The sequence below is a fragment of the Chiloscyllium plagiosum genome, unplaced genomic scaffold (assembly GCF_037043375.1).
Source record: "Chiloscyllium plagiosum isolate Xiang-an unplaced genomic scaffold, Cpla_swu_hap1 HiC_scaffold_20, whole genome shotgun sequence".
NCBI lineage: Eukaryota > Metazoa > Chordata > Chondrichthyes > Orectolobiformes > Hemiscylliidae > Chiloscyllium > Chiloscyllium plagiosum.
In genome coordinates this window covers 58948920-58969807 of record NW_028270158.1, presented here as the reverse complement: position 1 = coordinate 58969807, position 20888 = coordinate 58948920, and the positions used below count along the sequence as shown (strand labels likewise).

At 44.2% G+C, this 20888-nt stretch overlaps 1 long non-coding RNA gene and 1 pseudogene across 2 annotated transcripts; both read left to right on the top strand.

The window, feature by feature from the left end:
- Nucleotides 1–1935: 1935 nt before the first annotated feature.
- On the top strand, nt 1936–20043 carry LOC148146632 (uncharacterized). Of its 2 annotated transcripts, none has more exons than XR_015760635.1 (3): nt 1936–2039; nt 2940–3216; nt 12735–13917. It is a non-coding gene; the product is annotated as an uncharacterized LOC148146632 (long non-coding RNA). The 2 variants fall into 2 exon arrangements; XR_015760636.1 differs by lacking the exon at nt 1936–2039 and adding an exon at nt 19668–20043 and having other exon boundaries at nt 2515–3216; nt 12735–12880.
- LOC122560928 (U2 spliceosomal RNA) lies at nt 12621–12727 on the top strand (annotated as a pseudogene).
- Nucleotides 20044–20888: the final 845 nt, after the last annotated feature.

The following is a 20888-nucleotide window of genomic DNA, read 5'->3' as shown; positions in this document are numbered from 1 at the left end:
TCTCTTGAGTATAAACATACTACCCTTACACTCCTCATTCGATCTCCGCTGTCTATACCTGACATATGCCTCCTTCCTTGTCTTGACCAGAGGCTCAATTTCTCTCATCATCCAGCATTCCCTACACCTGCCAGCCTTGCCTTTCACACTAACAGGAACAAACTGTCTCTGGACTCTTGTTATCTCATTTTTAAAACTGTCTCACTTTCTAACCATCTCTGTTCCAGGGAACAGCCTCTCCCACCAACTTTTGAAAGCTCTTGCATAATGCTGTCAAAATTGGCCCCACTCCACTTTAAAACATCAGCAGGTCTATCCTGTTCCATAACTATTTTAAAACTGATAGAATTATGATCACCTAGATTGCTGTGTACAAGCCATAATATTAATTAGATTGCAATTGCTAATTAGAATGGAATAGAATATCTTTTATTGTCACGTGTACTCAAGTATGGAAGTACAAGAGCACAGTGAAAAGTTTGCAATGTCGTCTCTTATGAAGCCATCTTAGGTACAAATCTTAGATACAAAAAGTGAATAAGGAAGAAAAAATAGTTGCATTACTTTACAATGAAGCATCGTAGAAGTCAGAAATATGACATAATTAAAAGGATAGACATTACAGTCAGATAAACAAATTACAAATAAACACTACATTGTGGTAGCTCACCAGAAGGCTTCCACATGTGATGTGACAGCTCGCGCCAGACCCCAGTCCAACAATCATCCCCACTCCACTCCAAGCCTCCAGCCTGCTCTACACTAGCTCTCCACTGCTCCAAGATAAGTTAATGACTGCAACACACCTTCAGATTAATTTTAAACAACGGGCAATAACACATTCCTGATGAAGAGCTTCTGCTCAAAATGTCGATTCTCCTGGTCCTCGGGTGCTGCCTGACCAGCTGTGCTTTTCCAGCACCACACTCTGGACTCTGATCTCCAGCACCTGCAGTTCTCACTTTCTACCAGGTAATAACATCAGTACATTAAAAAAGATATGTCAAAATTTAATAAGTGAGTATTGATATATATTTCATGTCGTGAAATGGCATGAAACTTGTAATGATGCAAAACTTGGAAGAACTACAAACTGTAACGAGGTCAATGTAGAATTTCAGGGGGACATTGACAGGTTGGTGAAGTGGGCGGATTGATGGCAGATGAAGTTTAACACAGAGAAGTGTGAGGTGATGCACTTTGGTCAGAAGAACATTGAAAGACAATGTGAAATTGGGAGTACATTTCTAAAGGGGGATGTAGGAGTGGAGAGACTTGGTTGTCTGTGTGCACAGATCATTGAAGGTGGTAAGGCAGATGGAGAGAGCGGTAAGTAAAGGATTCAGTGTTCTCAGAATTTTTAATAGGGGCATAGAGGAAGTGTTAAAGTTACACAAAATACTTGGAAGACATTAACTGGAATATTGTGTGCAGTTGTAGGTGCCACATTCTAGGAAAGACCAAACACATTGGAGAGAGTGCAGAAGTGACTTATAATAGCTGCAGGGATGATACATTCCAGTGATGAGGATAGATTGAAGAAGTTGGAACTGTTCACATTGGAGAGAATAAAACTAAGTGGAGATCTGACTGTGGTTTTCAAAATCAGTTTGGATCTAGGTAGAGTGTGGGTCGGATAAAGCTGTTCCTGTTCGTAAAAGGATGAAGAACCACAAGGCATAGATTTGACATGATTTGCAAAAGAAACAGACAGAAGCTGAGAAGAAAACATTTTTGCTCAGCAAGTGAGTAGGGTGCGGAATGCGCTGCCTGGAAATGCGTGGCAGGCAGATACAATTGAGGCATTCATGAAGGGCACTAGATGTTTATTTGGATAGAAATGGTGTGCAAGGGAAAAGGCAGGCAATCGGCACGAGGTAATGATGCTTGTTTGAAGAATTAGGGGTTAGCCACAATGGACTGAAAGGCTTTCTTCAGTACCGTAACATTTCTGTGATTCTGTGGGTTTAATAGCTAATACTTAAACTGGAAGTAACTGCACAGAGCTCACAAGGGTATGACAAGTCAAAGTATACAAGGTAGATATAAATTTCTCTGAACATCCCTCCTTTTCATTGCATGCATTTTTATTTGCTGTTACAAATTACCCACTCAATATGGTCAATAAAGAAAATGATCTTTTATGAATAAGATTTTGTTGTTATTAGCCTATTTTGCTTTCTGACCATGCATTGGGTACAGTATCTTTAAGTTATGCAGGTCTTCTAATGGTATGCGTGTGTATGTTGCTGTTTACTGTCCATCTGGAATCAGCTGATTCTTGGGATGATGTTCTATCACCAGGGAATGACAAGTGCTGTTTCCTGAGATAACTATTGTTGCTGATCCATTGTTGATACTGAGGAACTGGCAGTCATTCTGCACTCTGCGTGGTTGCACTTTCTCATTAACTGTCTGCAATGACAGAGTAGCACCTCCAGTTATAAGCACATTTCTCTGTTTACAATAAAGTACTTGAGGGCCTTTGTGGTGCAACAGTAATGCCCCTTCCTCTGAGCCAGAAAGTCTGAGTTCAGGTCTCCACCGCCCTGTTGACTTACAGTTGGACTGTTGCAGTTCTCTGGTTTTAGCAGAGAGAAAAAGAAGTTGCTTGCCTTTGTCAGTGATGTGGAAAGGAGTTGGTGTCTGCTGAAGAGTTACATCCTGCAGATTCCAAGAGATTTTGTATAGCCAGGAGAATAACTCAGCGGAGGAGGTTTTACTCCTGTTGGTGTATTTAAGGTACAGTTCAAAAACTGAGAAAAGTGCCTGGAGACAGTCAACCAAAGTACTATGTGGCAAAGTGGGAATATTGAAGATTAGGAAGACAACAGTAATTATGAGCAGTTTGGTGAAACGACAGAACTTCCATCAAAAGTGTGATGGGTGATAAGTATACAGTTGGAGGATATTACTCTCTATCATTTGTTGTTCTGCAGTCTGTTCCTTGGAATGCACACTGAAGGACCACCAAATCGGAGAAAGATACTCTTTCTGCCCAAAATGTGTTGGTTTTCCAGAGTTAGGAGTTGACCTCGACCAAGTGTTGCAGACTGGCACATTCCAAGGTCCAGGACTATGTGCTGAGGGCTGCACTAAAGCTTGGAGCAGCTGCTGCCAAAGCACAGTGGGAAAAGACCATCAACTGAGATCTCTCTGCTGAAGGTAAATGGGAGTTCGCTCAGTTACTGGACCCTCCCAGTGCCTCTAATAAAAGTAAGTATAGCCTTGTACAAGTAAGAAATTCCTTTGGTTTGTTTGTTGGATAGAATCAAACTCAAATATTTGTTTGTTTCTTCATACGTTACTGTACAAAACCAAACTGCTTTGGTATTTATGTATGTGTCTAAAGGGATTTTTATGAATAAAGTAAAATTTTGAAATAAAAGAATAAGTAGTTTATAAAAAGAAAATAATGTTTAATCAATACTTTCTTTCATTATTTGCTACAGTAAATGTTTTAACATGTAAAGTCTTCTCAGGTCATTCTTTGAGTTAATAACTAAAATTTCAAATCACTTTTTCAAAGTTATCAGTCTTTAGAGGGCTCAGAACAATTCCAGTTTGTAATTTGCACCATTAGTTCAGTTACCCATTGAGACACAAAGATCTATTCAGATGTTTAACTTCATATAATGCAGCTGGACAATATCAGGTACTCAGTAATCCGATGAGAGATAATAATGGACGTTCAGTACAAAATGCCTTTTCTCATTAACATTCTTTTCTCATGAGCAAGCTCACTAAATGTAAATTTACAGTTGATCATTCACAGTTATCACATATGAGTGAGGTGACAACTGTTATACATAGCTCCCAAGTTACCACTTCAGCAAGCTGTGTAGTCAGAGAGTCTTACAGCACTGAAACAGACCTTTGATCTTACCAATCCATGCTGACTGTAATCCCAAACTAAACCAGTCCCATCTGCTTGCATTTGGCCCATACCTCTCCAAACATTTCTTATTCATGTACTTTTCCAAATGCTTTTAAATGTTGGAACTGGACTCACATCCACCACTTCCTCTGGAAGTTCATTCCACACACAAACCACTCCCTGTGTAAAAAAAAATGTTCCTCATGTCTTTTTTAATTCTCTCTCCTCTCACCTTAAAAATATGCCCTCTCGTCTTGAAATCCCCCACCTTAGGGAAAAGACACCTGCTATTAACCTTATACCCCCTCATGATTTTATAAACCTCTATAAGGTCACCCCCTCAACCATCAATGCTCCAGTGAAAAATATCACAACCTATCCAGCTTGAAATAACTGCACAGAGGCTGGTATCCCATCACCAAATCCCCCTTTATTTACAGGTAGTCAGGATGTGCAGGAGCAGGTGTTGGAAATTAGATTACTTACAGTGTGGAAACAGGCCCTTCGGCCCAACAAGTCCACTTCGACCCGTCAAAGCACAACCCACCCACACCCATTCCCCTACATTTACCCCTTCGCCTAACACTACGGGCAATTTAGCATGGTCAATTCACCTAACCTGCACATTTTTGGACTGTGGGAGGAAACCGGAGCACCCAGAGGAAACCCACACGACACGGGGAGAATGTGCGAACTCCACACAGTCAGTCGCCTGAGGCGGGAATTGAACCCGGGTCTCTGGCGTTGTGAGGCAGCAGTGCTAACCACTGTACCACTGTGCCACCCAACCACTGTGCCACAATGGGATGGACAAAGTTAAAAGTCACACAACACCAGGTTATCATCCAACAGTTTTATTAGGAAGCACTAGCTTTCAAAGCGCTGCTCCTTTGTCAGATGGTTGTATAGGTGCATAGTACACTGGCTGTGGCCAGCCAGCTTGGAGTCAGTCCCCTGAACTAAAGAGCTTCTGAATCCTCTGTTTAAATTGTTCGGCCAGGCTATGTAGTGGTTAGAACTGGGTAGATCTTATTAACTATGAGATCCTTGATTGGGATTGGCCCAGGTTAACAATCACTACACAGCCTCTCCTTATAACTCAAACTTTTCATTGCTGGCACCATCCTGATGAATTTTATCAGAACCCTCTCCAGTTTAATAGTATGCTTCCTATAACAGGGTGACCAGAACTGCACACAGTACTCCAGAAGAGGCCTCACAACGTCCTGCACAACCGCAACATGACATCCCAGTTCCTATTGTCAAAGGTCTGAGCAATGGAAGCAAGCATGCTAAATGACTTCTTAACCAATCTGTCTATAAGTCTATCCAGCTCGCAGATACCTCCTCCTACCGTCCCCTTGACCATGACCCCACCCCCCACCACCAAACCATCATCTCCCAGACCATCCATAACCTCATCACCTCAGGGGACCTCCCATCCACCGCCTCCAACCTCATAGTCCCACAACCCCGCACCGCCCGTTTCTACCTCCTGCCCAAAATCCACAAACCTGACTGCCCCGGACGACCCATCGTCTCAGCCTGCTCCTGCCCAACCGAACTCATCTCGGCATACCTCGACACCGTCCTGTCCCCATTAGTCCAAGAACTCCCCACCTACGTTCGTGACACCACCCACGCCCTCCACCTCCTCCAGGATTTCCGCTTCCCCGGTCCCCAACGCCTCATCTTCACCATGGACATCCAGTCCCTGTACACCTCCATCCCCCATCACGAAGGACTCAAAGCACTCCGTTTCTTCCTTTCCCGCCGTACCACCCAGTACCCTTCCACCGACACCCTCCTTCGACTGACCGAACTGGTCCTCACCCTGAACAACTTTTCTTTCCAATCCTCCCACTTTCTCCAAACAAAAGGAGTAGCCATGGGCACCCGCATGGGCCCCAGCTATGCCTGCCTCTTCGTAGGGTATGTGGAACAATCCATCTTCCGCAACTACACTGGCCCCACCCCCCATCTTTTCCTTCGCTACATTGATGACTGTATCGGCGCTACCTCGTGCTCCCACGAGGAGGTTGAACAGTTCATCCACTACACTAACACCTTCCACCCCGACCTCAAATTCACCTGGACAGTCTCGGACTCCTCCCTCCCCTTCCTAGACCTTTCTGTTTCTATCTCAGGCGACCGAATCAACACGGACATCTACTACAAACCAACCGACTCCCATAGCTACCTGGACTACACCTCCTCCCATCCTGCCCCCTGTAAAAACGCCATCCCATTCTCCCAATTCCTTCGTCTCCGCTGCATCTGCTCCCAGGAAGACCAGTTCAAAATACGTACAACACAGATGGCCTCCTTCTTCAAGGACCGCAATTTCCCCCCCGACGTGGTCGACGGTGCCCTCCACCGCATCTCCTCCACTTCCCGCTCCTCCGCCCTTGAGCCCCGCCCCTCCAACCGCCACCAGGACAGAACCCCACTGGTCCTCACCTACCACCCCACCAATCTCCATGTACAGCACATCATCCGCCGTCACTTCCGCCACCTCCAAACGGACCCCAGCACCAAGGATATATTTCCCTCCCCTCCCCTATCAGCTTTCCGTAGAGACCACTCCCTCCGCGACTCCCTTGTCAGATCCACATCCCCACCGACCCAACCTCCACTCCCGGCACCTTCCCTTGCAACCGCAGGAGGTGCAACACTTGCGCCCACACCTCCCCCCTCACTTCTCTCCAAGGCCCCAAAGGAAACTTCCATATCCGCCACAGATTCACCTGCACCTCCACCCACATCATCTACTGCATCCGCTGCAGCCGGTGTGGCCTCCTCTATATTGGGGAGACAGGCCGCCTACTTGCGGAGCGATTCAGAGAGCACCTCTGGGCCACCCGGACGAACCAATCCAACCACCCTGTAGCACAGCATTTCAACTCCCCCTCCCACTCCACCGAGGATATGCAGGTCATTGGACTCATCCACCGCCAAACCACAACAACGCGACGGTCGGAGGAGGAGCGTCTTATCTTCCGACTGGGAACCCTCCAACCACAGGGGATGAACTTGGACTTCACCAGTTTCTTCATCCCCCCTCCCCCCACCTTGTCTCAGCCGAATCCCTCCAGCCCGGCACCGCCTTCCTGACCTGCAGTCTTCTTCTTGACCTCTCCGCCTCCATCCTACTCCGACCTATCACCCTCACCTTGACCTCTTTCCACCTATCACATTTCCAACGCCCCTCCTCCAAGTCCCTCCTCCCTACCTTTTATCTTCTCCTGCTGAACACTCTCTGCTCATTCCTGAAGAAGGGCCTGTGCCCGAAACGTCGAATCTCCTGTTCCCTGGATGCTGCCTGACCTGCTGTGCTGTTCCAGCAATAAAGTTTCAACTTTGATCTCCAGCATCTGCAGACCTCACTTTCTCCTATAAGTGACACAAGCTATAAAGAATTATGTATATAAACCCCTAGGTCTCTCTGTTCTACAACACACCCAAAGCTCTACTTTTAATTATATAAGTCCTGCCCTTGTTTGTTTTACCAAAATGCAATTTATCCAATTTAAACTCCATCTGCCACTCCTCAGCACATTGACCCAATTGATCAAGATCTCCTAGTAATCTTAGATATCCTTCTGCACTCTATCTGGCTCTCCAAGGCTCAGCTCTTGCATTGTTGTCTTAAGTTGCTTGATTCTAATGAAAGCTGCTTCATATTCTGTGTCCGAGTGCCACTGAACATCTTAGCAGCGAGCTTGGGTAGCAGTTCGCACTCTGAAGACAAATTAGGCAAGAATTACGTTAATTCCATTTGTGAATCCAACAAATTGTTGCACCACTCTCACGTTTGTTGGTTGCTAGTTCTTTGCTATAGTTCTCATCTTGTCAGTATCCAGGTAAAGTCTCAATACGTGAATTCACTAATCTTCAGGTTTACCTGGTGAACTGACTCCAGCAGTTACATTAGGTTTTGACCGTGGTCTGCTAGGGCTTTTTTTCCACTATGTTTCTGGGGCAGCACGGTGGCTCAGTGGTTAGCACTGTTGCCTCACAGCGCCAGGGACCCAAGGTCGATTCCAGCCTCGGGTGACAGTCTGTGTGGAATTTGCACATTGTCTCTGCGTGGATTTCCTCCGGGTGCTCCGGTTTCCTCACACAATTCAAAGAGGTGCAGGTTAGGTGAATTGACCATGCTAAATTGCCCATAGTGGCCGCATGACTCAAAGAACAATTGGACAGACAAAGGATTGGATAATAATCTGGCTAGGAGGTGAGTGCCGAACAATGGGCTGTATGTAATAGCAGACTGTGTGATAACAGGGGTTAGTATGTGTGGGGACTGGGCTAAGAACGTGAGAGATCTCAAGCCCTAAAGTTGTTGAACACAATATTGAGTCCGGAAGGCTGCAGGATCCCCAAGTGGGCAATGAGGTGCTGTTCTTCCAGCTTGCTCTGAGCTTCACTGGAGCACTGCAGCACGCCTGAGACAGAGATGTTAGCCAGGGAAACAAGGTGAGGTGTTGAAGTGGCAGACAACTGAAAGCTCAAGGTCTTTTTTGCAGTCTCCCTTTTCCGGATTTGCTAACAAGCTGCTAATCAACTCTGCAGTAGTTGTCATTTTGTTGATTACTCTTTTCTCCAGCTTGTGTTTCTCAACCTGGATTTGAGAGCAGTTTAAGCAAAATGGGATAGAAGAGCATGGAGCTATTGGAGAAACTGGAACTAATACTGTTGAGAGACTAGCTGGCACCAGGTGCCATTGGGTGAAAAGAAAACTGCCAAGCACCAGCTTCTGGATTTGTTTAGCATTGCTGTTTTGTCACAGCATCGGGAAGAGAGAAATGATAATCAGACCTCCATAGCCTGATCTATATTTCCCTTCATCCATGAGGGAAGAAACCCAGCACCAAAAGATTCTGAAAGAAGAAATTTAAACTCAGAAAGTTCAGCTGACTGGGTACAAAATTACCTCATCCGACAATGATGTGATAACATCGCCAATGGCCAAAAGGAATTGTGAGCAAGTACCTTAATTCCACGGGCTGTGGGGAAGGCCAGCAGTGATGCTGCAGCAGCTTATTAAAGCCATGAAGGAAAACAATAAAGGAAAAAAAAACATCCCCGCCTCACCCATCCCCTCATTTTGCGCGCTCCATCTCTACCCACCCCCAGTGTACCCTCATACTGCTCATGCAGGGCAATGTCTCTGTACCCATGACCCCTTATAGCCCAATGCCAACATTTAGTGCCAAAGCAAGTCCCCACCTTTTGCCCTTACATGTCTCATGCCAACTCAGCAAGTATCCACCACTGGGCAGAACTCAGCAACTGTACAAAAATTAAATAAAGTTCCGAAGTGTCCATTGATAAATCCATTATATATTTGAAAAAATACACTTTTGTTAATAAAATCCTATTCATTGCCTTTACTTTCTTACAAAAGCAAACTTTGAAATTCATAGTCACACTCCATTAGGAACTGACAATAAAACTATTAGTTTACAGGTACAGCACAGTGATACCTTAAGGTTGGGAAAACTGTAATGCAGCACATAACATGGGATGGTTGCCCCAGGCTTATATCATCAGACAAAGTAAACTATCAAGCAGCCTTTTAATCATAGAATCCTTACAGTGTGGAAACAAGCCATTTGGCCCAACAAGTCCACCACAACTCTCTGCAGATTTTGTTACCCAGACCACTATGGGTAATTTAGTTCTGGCCAATTCACCTAACCTGCACATCTTTAGACTGCAGGAGGAAACGGAGCACCCAGCAGAAACCCACACAGACATGGGGAGAATGTACAAAGTCCACACAGACAGTTGCCCTACTCTCATGGCCTATTCCTGCACCCATTGTCTATTGCCCAAGGCTGGAATCGAACCCAGGTCCATGGTGCTGTGAGGCAGCAGTGCTAAGCACTGAGCCACCATGCCAAGCAATATTTTGCTTTGAATAGCTTGACAACTCCTTATGATGGTCATGGTAACAACTTCTTTTACCAGCTTTCGTTCACAACTCTCTTGAGGGAGCTAACAAACTTGACAGTTCAATTGAGTATATGCACTTTAGCATAACATTCATGTCCGTTTTTGCCAAACCTAACCCACATTCTCCTCGTGAGTTTCCTCCGCGTGCTCTGATTTCCTTCCACAGTCCAAAGATGTATATGTTAGGTCGGTTGGCCATGGGAAATGCAGGGCTACAAGGATAGAGCAGGGGGATGAGTCCGGGTGGGATGTTCTTCAGAGGATCGATGTAGGCTTGTTGGGCCGAATGGCCTGTTTCCACACTGTAGGGATTCCAAAGGGCAGCTAGTCCCTTTCAGAGGTGTCCCAGGACCATATTCAAAAGGGCACTCAACTCTCCCCCAAAGAATTCGAGCAGCTTTTAGGCCTTCCATGACCAAGCCTAAAACATGCAAGGTCATAGTTTGGGCCTCCCACATGTGTAAACCAACCTGGCCAAAGGCAATTGGACTTTACCAAGTGCTGTTATCCCTGTGAAGTATTGATATGCAAATCAGTATCCGCTCCAAATCACAGCCTCCACCACAAGAATGATACATACAGGGTGGAGAAGATCTAAATCCGCATGAAAGTTCTGGCCTTAGTCAGCCAGTGAGGTGCTAAAGGCAGTGGGTTGGAAACAGTTGTGCAATAAGCCGTCCATCTATTTCTAAGATGAAAGAGGGCCGCACCGGTGGCACATTCGTTAGCACTGCTGCCTCACAGCGCCACAGACCTGGGTTCAATTCCCGCCTCAGGCAACTGTGGAGTTTGCACATTCTCCCCGTGTCAGCGTGGGTTTCCTCTGGGTGCTCTGGTTTCCTCCCACAATCCAAAAATGTGCAGGTTAAATTGCCCATAGTGTTAGGTGACGGGGTAAATGTAGAGGAATGGGTTTGGGTGGGTTGCTCTTTGGAGGATCAATGTGGACTTGTTGGGCCGAAGGGCCTGTTTCCACACTGTAAGTGATCTAATCATGAGGGATAGCTTTAGTGATTGGAACAAGGACCAGGTGGATCTCACTGATTATGAGCTCCTTGATTGGGATTGCTCACCTTGACCAATCAGGGAGCCCTGGCTGACGTATAAACAGGAGATTCCTCTTCCACTGTGTCTCACACCTGCACACACACACCATGGGTGCTGGGGATAAAATAAGCACTACCACACTTAGGTGGTAGTGTGGGGGTTAAAATAAAAAAAAAAGAAAAAAAAATAAACAGGAGATTCCTGTGGCACTGTGGAATCCGTGGACCACGTGTATATTGGGTGTGGGCGTTTGCACTCCCTTTTTGATTTTCTTAAAAACTTCCTCCTCTGCTTTTGGTTGCACTTCAGTCCCACGCTCCTGATCTTCGGGCACCTGGTACGGAGGAGGGAGGGCAAGTCTGAAGACCTCCTCGTGGGTCTGCTCCTGGGCCTGGCCAAACTGGCCATCAACAGGTCCAGGTAGCGGACCGTGGAGGGGGTCGTTAGGGCCGACTGCCTGCCCCGCTTCCGCGGTTACGTTAGAGCCCGGGTGTCCTTGGAGAAGGAGCACGCGGTGTCGACCAACACCCTGGAGTTGTTCAGGGAGAGGTGGGCGCCGCAGGGAGTGGAGTGCATCATTTCTCCCTCCAACTCTATTTTGATTTAGTCCCTACCCTCCCCCCCCCCACTGTTTTGATCACACAGCACTGTCCTTTGATGTGAAGGGCAATGTTTGTCACTGGCCACCCGGGTGTTTTCCTATCTTCCTGGTGGTGGAAATTGAATAAAGATTGGTGCACTTTGTGTCTTTCACTGTGTCTCACACCTGCGCCCACACACCATGGGTGCTAGGGATAAAATAAGCACTACCGCATTTAGGTGGTAGTGTGGGGGTTAAAGGAAAAAAAAGAAAAAAGAGAAAAAAGAGAAAAGAAAAAAAAATAAATAGGAGGTTCACTGTTTTGAAAAAGAAAATTAAACAGGAGATTCCTGTGGCACTGTGGAATCCGTGGACCACGTGTATATTGGGTGTGGGCGTTTGCACTCCCTTTTTGATTTTCTTAAAAACTTCCTCCTCTGCTTTTGGTTGCACTTCAGTCCCACGCTCCTGATCTTCGGGCACCTGGTACGGAGGAGGGAGGGCAGGTCTGAAGACCTCCTCGTGGGTCTGCTCCTGGGCCTGGCCAAACTGGCCATCAACAGGTCCAGGTAGCGGGCCGTGGAGGGGGTCGTAAGGGCCGACTGCCTGCCCCTCTTCCGCGGTTACATTAGAGCCCGGGTGTCCTTGGAGAAGGAGCACACGGTGTCCACCAACACCCTGGAGTTGTTCAGGGAGAGGTGGGCGCCGCAGGGAGTGGAGTGCATTATTTCTCCCTCCAACTCTATTTTGATTTAGTCCCTACCCTCCCCTTCACTGTTTTGATCACACAGCACTGCCCTTTGATGTGAAGGGCAGTGTTTGTCACTGGCCACCCGAGTGTTTTCCTATCTTCCTGGTGGTGGAAATTGAATAAAGATTTGTGCACATTGTGTCTTTCACTGTGTCTCACACCTGCACACACACACCATGGGTACTGGGGAAAAATAAGCACTACCGCAGTTAGGCAGTAGTGTGGGAGTTTTTAAAAAAATAAATAAATAAACAGGAGATTCAGAGTCTGGCTTTGAGTTGGCATGTCAGAGCACGTGTAAAAAAAAGCGTCACTTGGTGATGGGATACTGGTAGTTATTTCATTAGCTAATGAGCATTTTATCGTGCTTCTCATTGCCATGAGGCAGTGTCTCAAGGAGGCTGATATTCGGCCTTTTGGCTAAGATCATGTGTAGTTCTGTTCTTGTCAGTTTTAATATCTGATATGGCCCTGATTTAGGCACTGATATTAAGATCAGGTTGTGCTCTTCTCTGCAGATTGGTCAATATCATACACAGCGTGAAAGTGAGGTCTGCAGATGCTGGCGATCAGAGTCGAGAATGTGGTGCTGGAAAAGCACAACAAGTCAGGCAGCATCCGAGGAGCAGCAGAATCGACGTTTCAGGTCTAAGCCCTTCATCAGGTCAATATCATACACAGACTGTTGCAGTTCTCTGGATGGCTGCTAGTCTTTGTGAGCTACCATTAGAGGATATGGAAAGATGTTTGTGTCTGTCAAAGAGTTACACCCTGTTGCCTACTACAAATTCCTGAAGATTTTGCATAGCCGGCAGTGGGGGAGAGGGGTGGTTGACTCAACAGAACAGGTTTTTTCCCTGTGGCTTATTGAAGGTATGGTTCAAAAATTGAAGAAAATGCTTGGAGACAGTCAAAGTGATGATATGATGCATCTGAACCATAAGAGGTACTCATTAATCTGATGAGAGATTATAGCATCAATGGGTGTACATTGTAAAATTCCTTTTCTCACTAGAGACTGAAGCACATAAATGATTGTGTAACTGACTCCTCGGGTGGGGAGTGGATAACGATCAACTCTAAAGTAACACTAATTAAGTGACTCATTTTATTATACGTTACCAGATCAATTAGAAATAGCCCTTGTCTGCTGGCTTAAAATATTCTGCAAAGGTTCTTAACAAATACACTGAGACAAAATATAGAAAAAAAACCTTAGCTCACATGGCAATTATACTTTTGTTAGTTTGCTTCATGCTTTGTTAACACCCAAAAGTAAAATAGCTTTATTTTTGGCAATATTGTCAATTAAACATTTCTTTGCCAGCTTTTGCTCAATTGTCATCTGAGCAGGTTCCATGCAGAACACACATGCTCTCTGATCATTAGCTCAAGCAGAAGGTACAGCAGAACAAGATTAGATTGTTTGTAGCTATATATCCGTAAGCATATATATGTCAGCAGCTGGTATGTAAAAGTTTCCATCAATCAGGAGGCCACCCACAAACAGATGAAGAAGGGAAATCAGGGAGGGGAGGATAACTCATAACGTGCACTGAAAACTAACAGATAAATGAACAATACTCAGATAGCTGTCGTAACTAACAGTGGTTACAGAGCTGTACAGCATAAAAACAGGCCCTTCCATCCAACTCATCCATACCGACCAGATATCCTAAATTAATCTCGTCCCATTTACCAGCATTTGGCCTAAATCCCTCTAAACGTTTCCTATTGAGGTACCCATATGAATGCCTTTTAAATGCCGTAATTGTACCAGCCTCCACCACTTCCTCTGGCAGCACATTCCGTACACACACCACCTACAGCCTAAAAGGTTTGGTCCTTGAGTTCCATTTAAATCATTTCCCTCTCACTTTAAACCCATGGCTTCTAGCTTTGGGCTCCTCTATCATGGGAAAAACACCTTGGCTACTCACCCTATCCATGCCCCTCGTGATTTTATAAACTTCGATAAGGTCACCTCTCAGCCTCCGACGCTCCAGGGAAAACAGCCCAAGCCAATTCAGCATCTCCCTATGGCTCAAACCCTCCAACCCTGACAACAAAACTACTAACTCATATGATAGTGTTTTTACAGCTGGTAGCAAGAGGAGCAACGTACTGCTATTCTACCTGTTCCAAATTATAGTCCTAAAGGCTTCCAAAATGCAATCTATAACTTCAGCCAGAATTACACTGGAGTAAAGGCTTTCCATTCTATGTTTTTAATAGTCTTCCATCTCTAATCTATCTCTATAGACACTGGCTAAAGGTTTGAATAAAGTTAAAAATTCTGAATAGGGAACTTCAGTCAGAGTTGATCTGTACCTGATCTCCAACCACACTCGGTAGATCACACAAATTAGACCGGGCTTGGCCTTTGAAGCACCTACAGTTACACACCACAATCTTAGCTTGGATTCATCAAAGGGATTTTTGAAGGTAAACGCAATAATAGTTAGAGGTGCCGTGTAGTCAGAACATAACACAATTAGTGCTACGGAAATACCTCCAACCACAATTGACAACTCCACCAGCACATATTGGGGTAAGTAGGTAATCTTTGGTCTCGTGTAAGCAATCCATCTGGTTAGCACTCAAAATATGTAAACCCTTATTTTCAGATTTTGAAAAAATCAATGCTTAACAACAATGCCTGAAACGCAAGTCTGTATTTAAACCTAACACTCTACTAAAAGCATGTCAGAGTTTGAAGTTCTGGAGAAGCATTACATTGGACTCGAAATGTAAACTCTGTTTCTCTCTCCAAAGGTGCAGCCAGATCTGCTGAGTGTCTCCAGCATCCACAGTGTTTTGAAATATATCTGTCTCTTCCAAAATTGAATCAGGGTGTAGTCCATCTCAGTCCGTCTTTCAAGTAAAGAGGATGGCATCACTTTATTAAAATGCAAAACACCTTAGAACATTCCAAAAGCATTAGCACCAATACAGTGGTTTCAATCAGCCCAATTACCCCACTGCAATAACTTGTAGAAATCCATTGGAATTTACCGGTCTGCAAATGGAATGATACCACACCCTCTGGTAGTTGGATGAAATTCCAACTGCTCCCATTAAATCCCTGAATATCCATGCTATACACATTGCCTATCTTTTCAATCCCAACTCAATAACTTCTAATCTTATGTTCCTTCAGCTAAATCCAAGTAGAGTTGAGTTTTTTTGGAGAATGAGTCAATTCAAGGTCTAATGAGTTTTCCCAATGTATCTTACCAAACCTGCCATATTCATTACCTACTGCATCCCTATGATATCTCTCACATTTGATTTCTGCCAAATCTTACACAAACTATTTCCTCAACAGCTAACCATTCAGCAGATATCCACCAAAAGACCAACATTCTCCATATCAATGTCTTCAAAAGCCCATGGCACACTTGGGCACTGCCAGTCCGCAGCTGCTCTGCATGCCACCTGATATTTGACCCGCACATGACAACACTATTTTCTGTTTCCTATCTTTTAGCCAAGTTCTAATACATGCAACCCCAAACATTTCTAATATGCTAACCCACTTGACATGTGACACCATATCAAATGCTTTCTAAAAGTCCCAATGTACAACATCTACAGCACTACCCTCATCTACTGCCTGCGTCACCTCTTCAAAGAACACAATTACATTTGTCAGACATGACTTGCCCTTGACTAAGCCATGTTGACTGTCCAGCCATAGCTTATTTTTCCCTGTTTGCCTTATCCTAAATTCTAACGCTCCATCAGTTTTCCCACTATTGATGTCAAGCTGACGGTTCTGTAGTGTTGTGGGTTATCCTTTGTCCCATTTTAAACAACAGTGTCACATTTGCAATCCTCCAGCTCTCTCTCTCTCTCTCCTCCCCGCTCCCCCCCCCCAAACCCCGGGACTAATCCTGTGTTCAGAGCCACCTGGAAAATTTCAGTCAACAGCTCCGCAATTTGCTCCCTCAAGTCTCTCAGAAATCTAGGACACATCCCATTTGGGCCATTGTGACCTCTCTACCTGGAGTGTTGGCAGTCTTCTTAGCACTTCCTTATCTACATATCTTTCTGTGCTTGCTCCCCAAATGAGGATGTTGTCTATAATGTTAAAAATCACACAGCACCAGGTTATAGTCTATAACCTGGTGTTGTGTGATTTTTAACTTTGTCCACACCAGTCCAACACCGGCTCCTCCACATCATGTCATCTAAAATGTTTACAACTCCTTGTGAACCTTCCAAGTCTTCAGCCGATGCACTTCTGGAACATCTCTGGAGCTGCTGACACCCTAAAAGACAGTCTGTCGAATGTTTAGCTTTCCAAATGATGTATCGGAGGTTCAAGACCTTGGACCTTCCACCATCACATTGATTATGCTTGCCTTCCTTGGTTTGCATCCAACATTGAGAAGTCTTATCCCTGCTGTCCTGATCAACTAACCCTTTACTAAAGCAGGTGGCTTGGCACCGACACTGGACTAGTAATCCAGAATCCCAGGATACGGCTTTGGGCACTTGGGTTTCAATCCCACCATGGCAGAATTCAGGAAAGCAAAATCTGACAGAACATTTCTCTTGTTTTCTCATTAAGATTCCAGCTACCTGATTCTGAGGATTAAAGGAAAAATTTGCATTTGTACAGCACCTTAACAGCAACCATGTAACAGTTGTGAATTTCATTAAGGAAGTATCTAGTTCACTAATATCATTTAAGGTACCAAATCTGCTATCCTTACTGGCTAGGGCCTACATATGGCTCCAGACCCACAGCAATGTGGTTGACCCTTAACTGTCCTCTGGTCAATCATGGATGGGAAATCAATACTGGCCTAACCAGTGAAGCCAATATCTCATGAATGAAGAGAAAATATCAACTTCACCAAAACAGATTCTCTGGTTATTATCAGACAGTTCTTTATGGGAAGTGACTGTTGTGTTTCCTACACGACAACCGTGCCTGCACTTCCATAAAGTAATTCATCAGTCGTAAAATGCTACGGCACACCTAGTAATCTTAAAAGGCACTATACAAATGCATATTATCCTTCAGTCCTCAGAATCAGGGAGATGGAACCTTAATAAGAAAACAAGAGAAATTTTGTTGAGTTACTAACCGCAATATAAACTTAAATAAAAATGAATAATGGAATAGATTAGATTATAATGTGTGTGGTCTATACTGATAATTGTAAAATTGTGGCATATGCTGTACTGTACAAATCAAATTTAATACAGAGACCTTTGAGGTGATGCAATTTGGCAGAAGTAGTAAAGAGAGAATAAATATTGGACATAAAAGTTAAGAAAACTCATACTATGTTCAAATCATAAATTCTCTACACTTACCCTGTCACATCAGAATTTACAACAGCCTTTCAACAGCATTTACAAATTTTATGTCAGACCTTTAGTATCCACAATGTTCCACCATACATACTTGATAAGAATCAGTCTTGCATGCAAATTGACCCCTTAATCATTTATTTTTGCGTAGGCTTCCTTTATAGGGTGACCCAAGACGTATATCCAGAAAGATCTAAACGTGTTGCACTTACCACTTGCTTGTTATTGAGATCAAATGGAAGCCCACGTGATAGATCTATAGAACAGTATGCCGTCACAGATGGCTTTTCAGCTCCTTGGATCTGTGCACATCGATAAGTGATGTCCAGCTACCATCTCAATCATTTCTGCCCTCTAATATGGCAACATGGGGTAGAATCTGATCAGGAATATTTTCATGAAGTGTAGGAGTTTGAGAGGTGACCTTATAGGAGTTTATAAAATCATGAGCAGTATAGATAGAGGTAATAGTACGCGTCTTTTCCATAGAATGGAGGATTTCAAGATGTGGGGGCACATTTTTAAAGTGATAGGAGAGAGATTTAAAAATTAATGATGGGCAAATGTTTTACACAGAGGGTGGTTCCCATCTGAGCAGGCTGAACAGGCTGGGGTTGTTTTCCCTGGAGCATCAGAGGCTGAGGGGTGACCTTATAGAGGTTTACAAAATTATGAGGGGCATGGACAGGGTAAATAGGCAAAGTCTTTTCTCTGGGGTCGGGGAGTCCAGAACTAGAGGGCATAGGTTTAGGGTGAGAGGGGAAAGATATAAAAGACACCTAAGGAGCAACCTTTTCACACAGAGGGTGATACGTGTATGGAATGAGCTGCCAGAGGAAATGGTGGAGGCCGGTACAATTGCAACATTTAGGAGGCATTTGGATGAATAGGAAGGTTTTGGAAGGATATGGGCCGGGTGCTGGCAGGTGGGACGAGATTGGGTTGGGATATCTGGTCGACAGGATGGGTTGGACCGAAGGGTCTGTTTCCATGCTGTACATCTCTATGACTGTGCTGTGCGTATCTCAAAGATTGCAGAGCTACAAGAGGGCAGCTCACCCAACACCAGGGCAATTAGAGGTGGGAGATAAATTCTGATCTATCTAGTGATACCCACATCCTAAGAAAGAAGTCTTGTCTCAGTAAACTATTTCTAGCCTTAGGTAGTTGATAAGGAGGGAGTTACTTGTCTGCCTTGACGATACAAAGTCATACAGCACCGAGACAGACCCTTCAGTCCAACCAGTCCATGCTGAACATAACACCAAACTAAACTAGTCCCACCTGCCTGCTCCTGGCTCATATCCCTCCAAACCTTTCCTATTCATGTACCTATCCAAATGATTGTGTTATAACGCAGATTGTATATTGCTTTTAAGTAGCAAAATATGAATTTTTCCATAAAATCCCACCAGATGTGACATTTTGCAATAAGCACTCCTCTTTAAACAAATTGAGTCTTGTCATGGGATTTGAAGTTAAGGTTTCAGAGGTGCAAGTCTACCCACTGAGCCACAAGATCTAAAAGAAGTCAAAATGTTTCTCTTTAAATGATTCAATATCACTTAAATGATTTATAAGAGCTCTTCTATGTCCAAACCTAATTCCGGGAGAAGCAAGCATGTTTTTGAACATTCAGTTCAATGTAACTCTAATGTAAAGAGCCCTTTTCAAAATTGTGGCTATTAGACCACAATTGATACAAGCTCCATAGAAACTCTCACTGGGAAAGAAATTGGAAAAACAATGTCAAGTTGCTGACCGAATTGGTAATTTGCCAGTTTATTACAGGTGTGCCCACAAACAAACTTTAAGCAATAGTTTGATAACGTTTTTACTTGTACTAAAGTTATCACTTTCCCAGAATAACAGTTAATAGCTTGAACCTTTGCACTGGCATGTTAGTTTGATACCTCAAAGGCCCTTTTCCACCATTATCTCCCAGCTCACTGGGGCCCACACAGGAAATAAATTAACAAAATATTTCTCTCAAGTCAAAGTACAAGTTCGTTCAGGCATCCTCTGGTCATGAACTGCTTTATTTGATAAGTCTTAAGTTTAGCAGGATAACCTTCTACTGTATATCTTTCTCCCTCATGTATTTATTTGTTCCTCCTTAACAGCATCTAGCCTATTGCCTCATTGGAACAGGATTAATTACAACTCCTTCAAAGGGTTGGCACATGTACAATCAACCAAAGGACCTCCCTCAGTGCTATCTGAGCTATCTACAAAACAAAGTGAACTAGCATATGTTTAAAATAAACCTCAATGTTCAGGCTTTAAAAAGCTGTATTAATTCCAGACGAGTCAGTTTGTGAAATGTTATAGCTCACAGTTTGTTACAAAGTTGATCCAAGCCCCATTAACTCATAAAGTAAAGAAAACCAATTTGCATTGATGCAGCACCTAGCACAATCTCAGAACATTCTAATGTGTTACGGTGAATGGAGTATCTGCGTTTCCCTGCTGCAAAACATAATCATTTGCACTCAAATAGTTTCCAGCCAGCAATAAGATAAATGACCAAATAATTTGCTTTAAAGTTGAGGAAACAAAGGAATCCCCCTTCGTCTTCTTCAAATAGTGTCAGAGATTATTTAAAGCCATCTGAGAGAGCTGACAGAAACTTGGCTTAACAGCTTATCTGAAAGACAGAACCTCCTCAATACTATATGCTGATACATCAGAGTATGTAGATATTCTGGAATAAAACTTATAACATTTTGATTTGAAACTAACTTTTTTTTTAGAATCCCTACAGTGTGGAAACAGGCCCTTCGGCCCAACAAGTCCACACTGACCCTCCAAAGAGCAACCCACGCAGACCCATTTCCCTAACACTATGGGCAATCTAGAATGGCCAATGCACCTAACCTGCACACCTTTGGACTGTGGGAGGAAACCAGAGCACCCAGAGGAAACCCACGCAGACACAGGGAGAATGTGCAAGCTCCACACAGATAGTTGACCGAGGGCTGGAGTTGAAGCTGGGACCCTGGTGCTGTGAGGCAGCAGTGCTAACCACTGAGTCACCGTGCCACCCTTAACTCACTAAGACTTCTTCAGTAATACTTTCCAAACCCACAACCTCGACCAACTGGAAGGACAAGGGCAGCAGATACACGGGAATACCACCATTTATAAGTTGCCCTTCAAGCCACATACCATTCTTGACTTGGAACTGAATCGCCACTTCCACAATGTCACTGGGTCAAATATTTAGTCCTCCCTCCATAACAGCACTTTGAGTGTACATAAACCACATGGACTGCAGAGAATCATAGAATCATACAGCATGGAAACAGACCCTTCAGTCGAATCAGTCCACGCCAGCTATAATC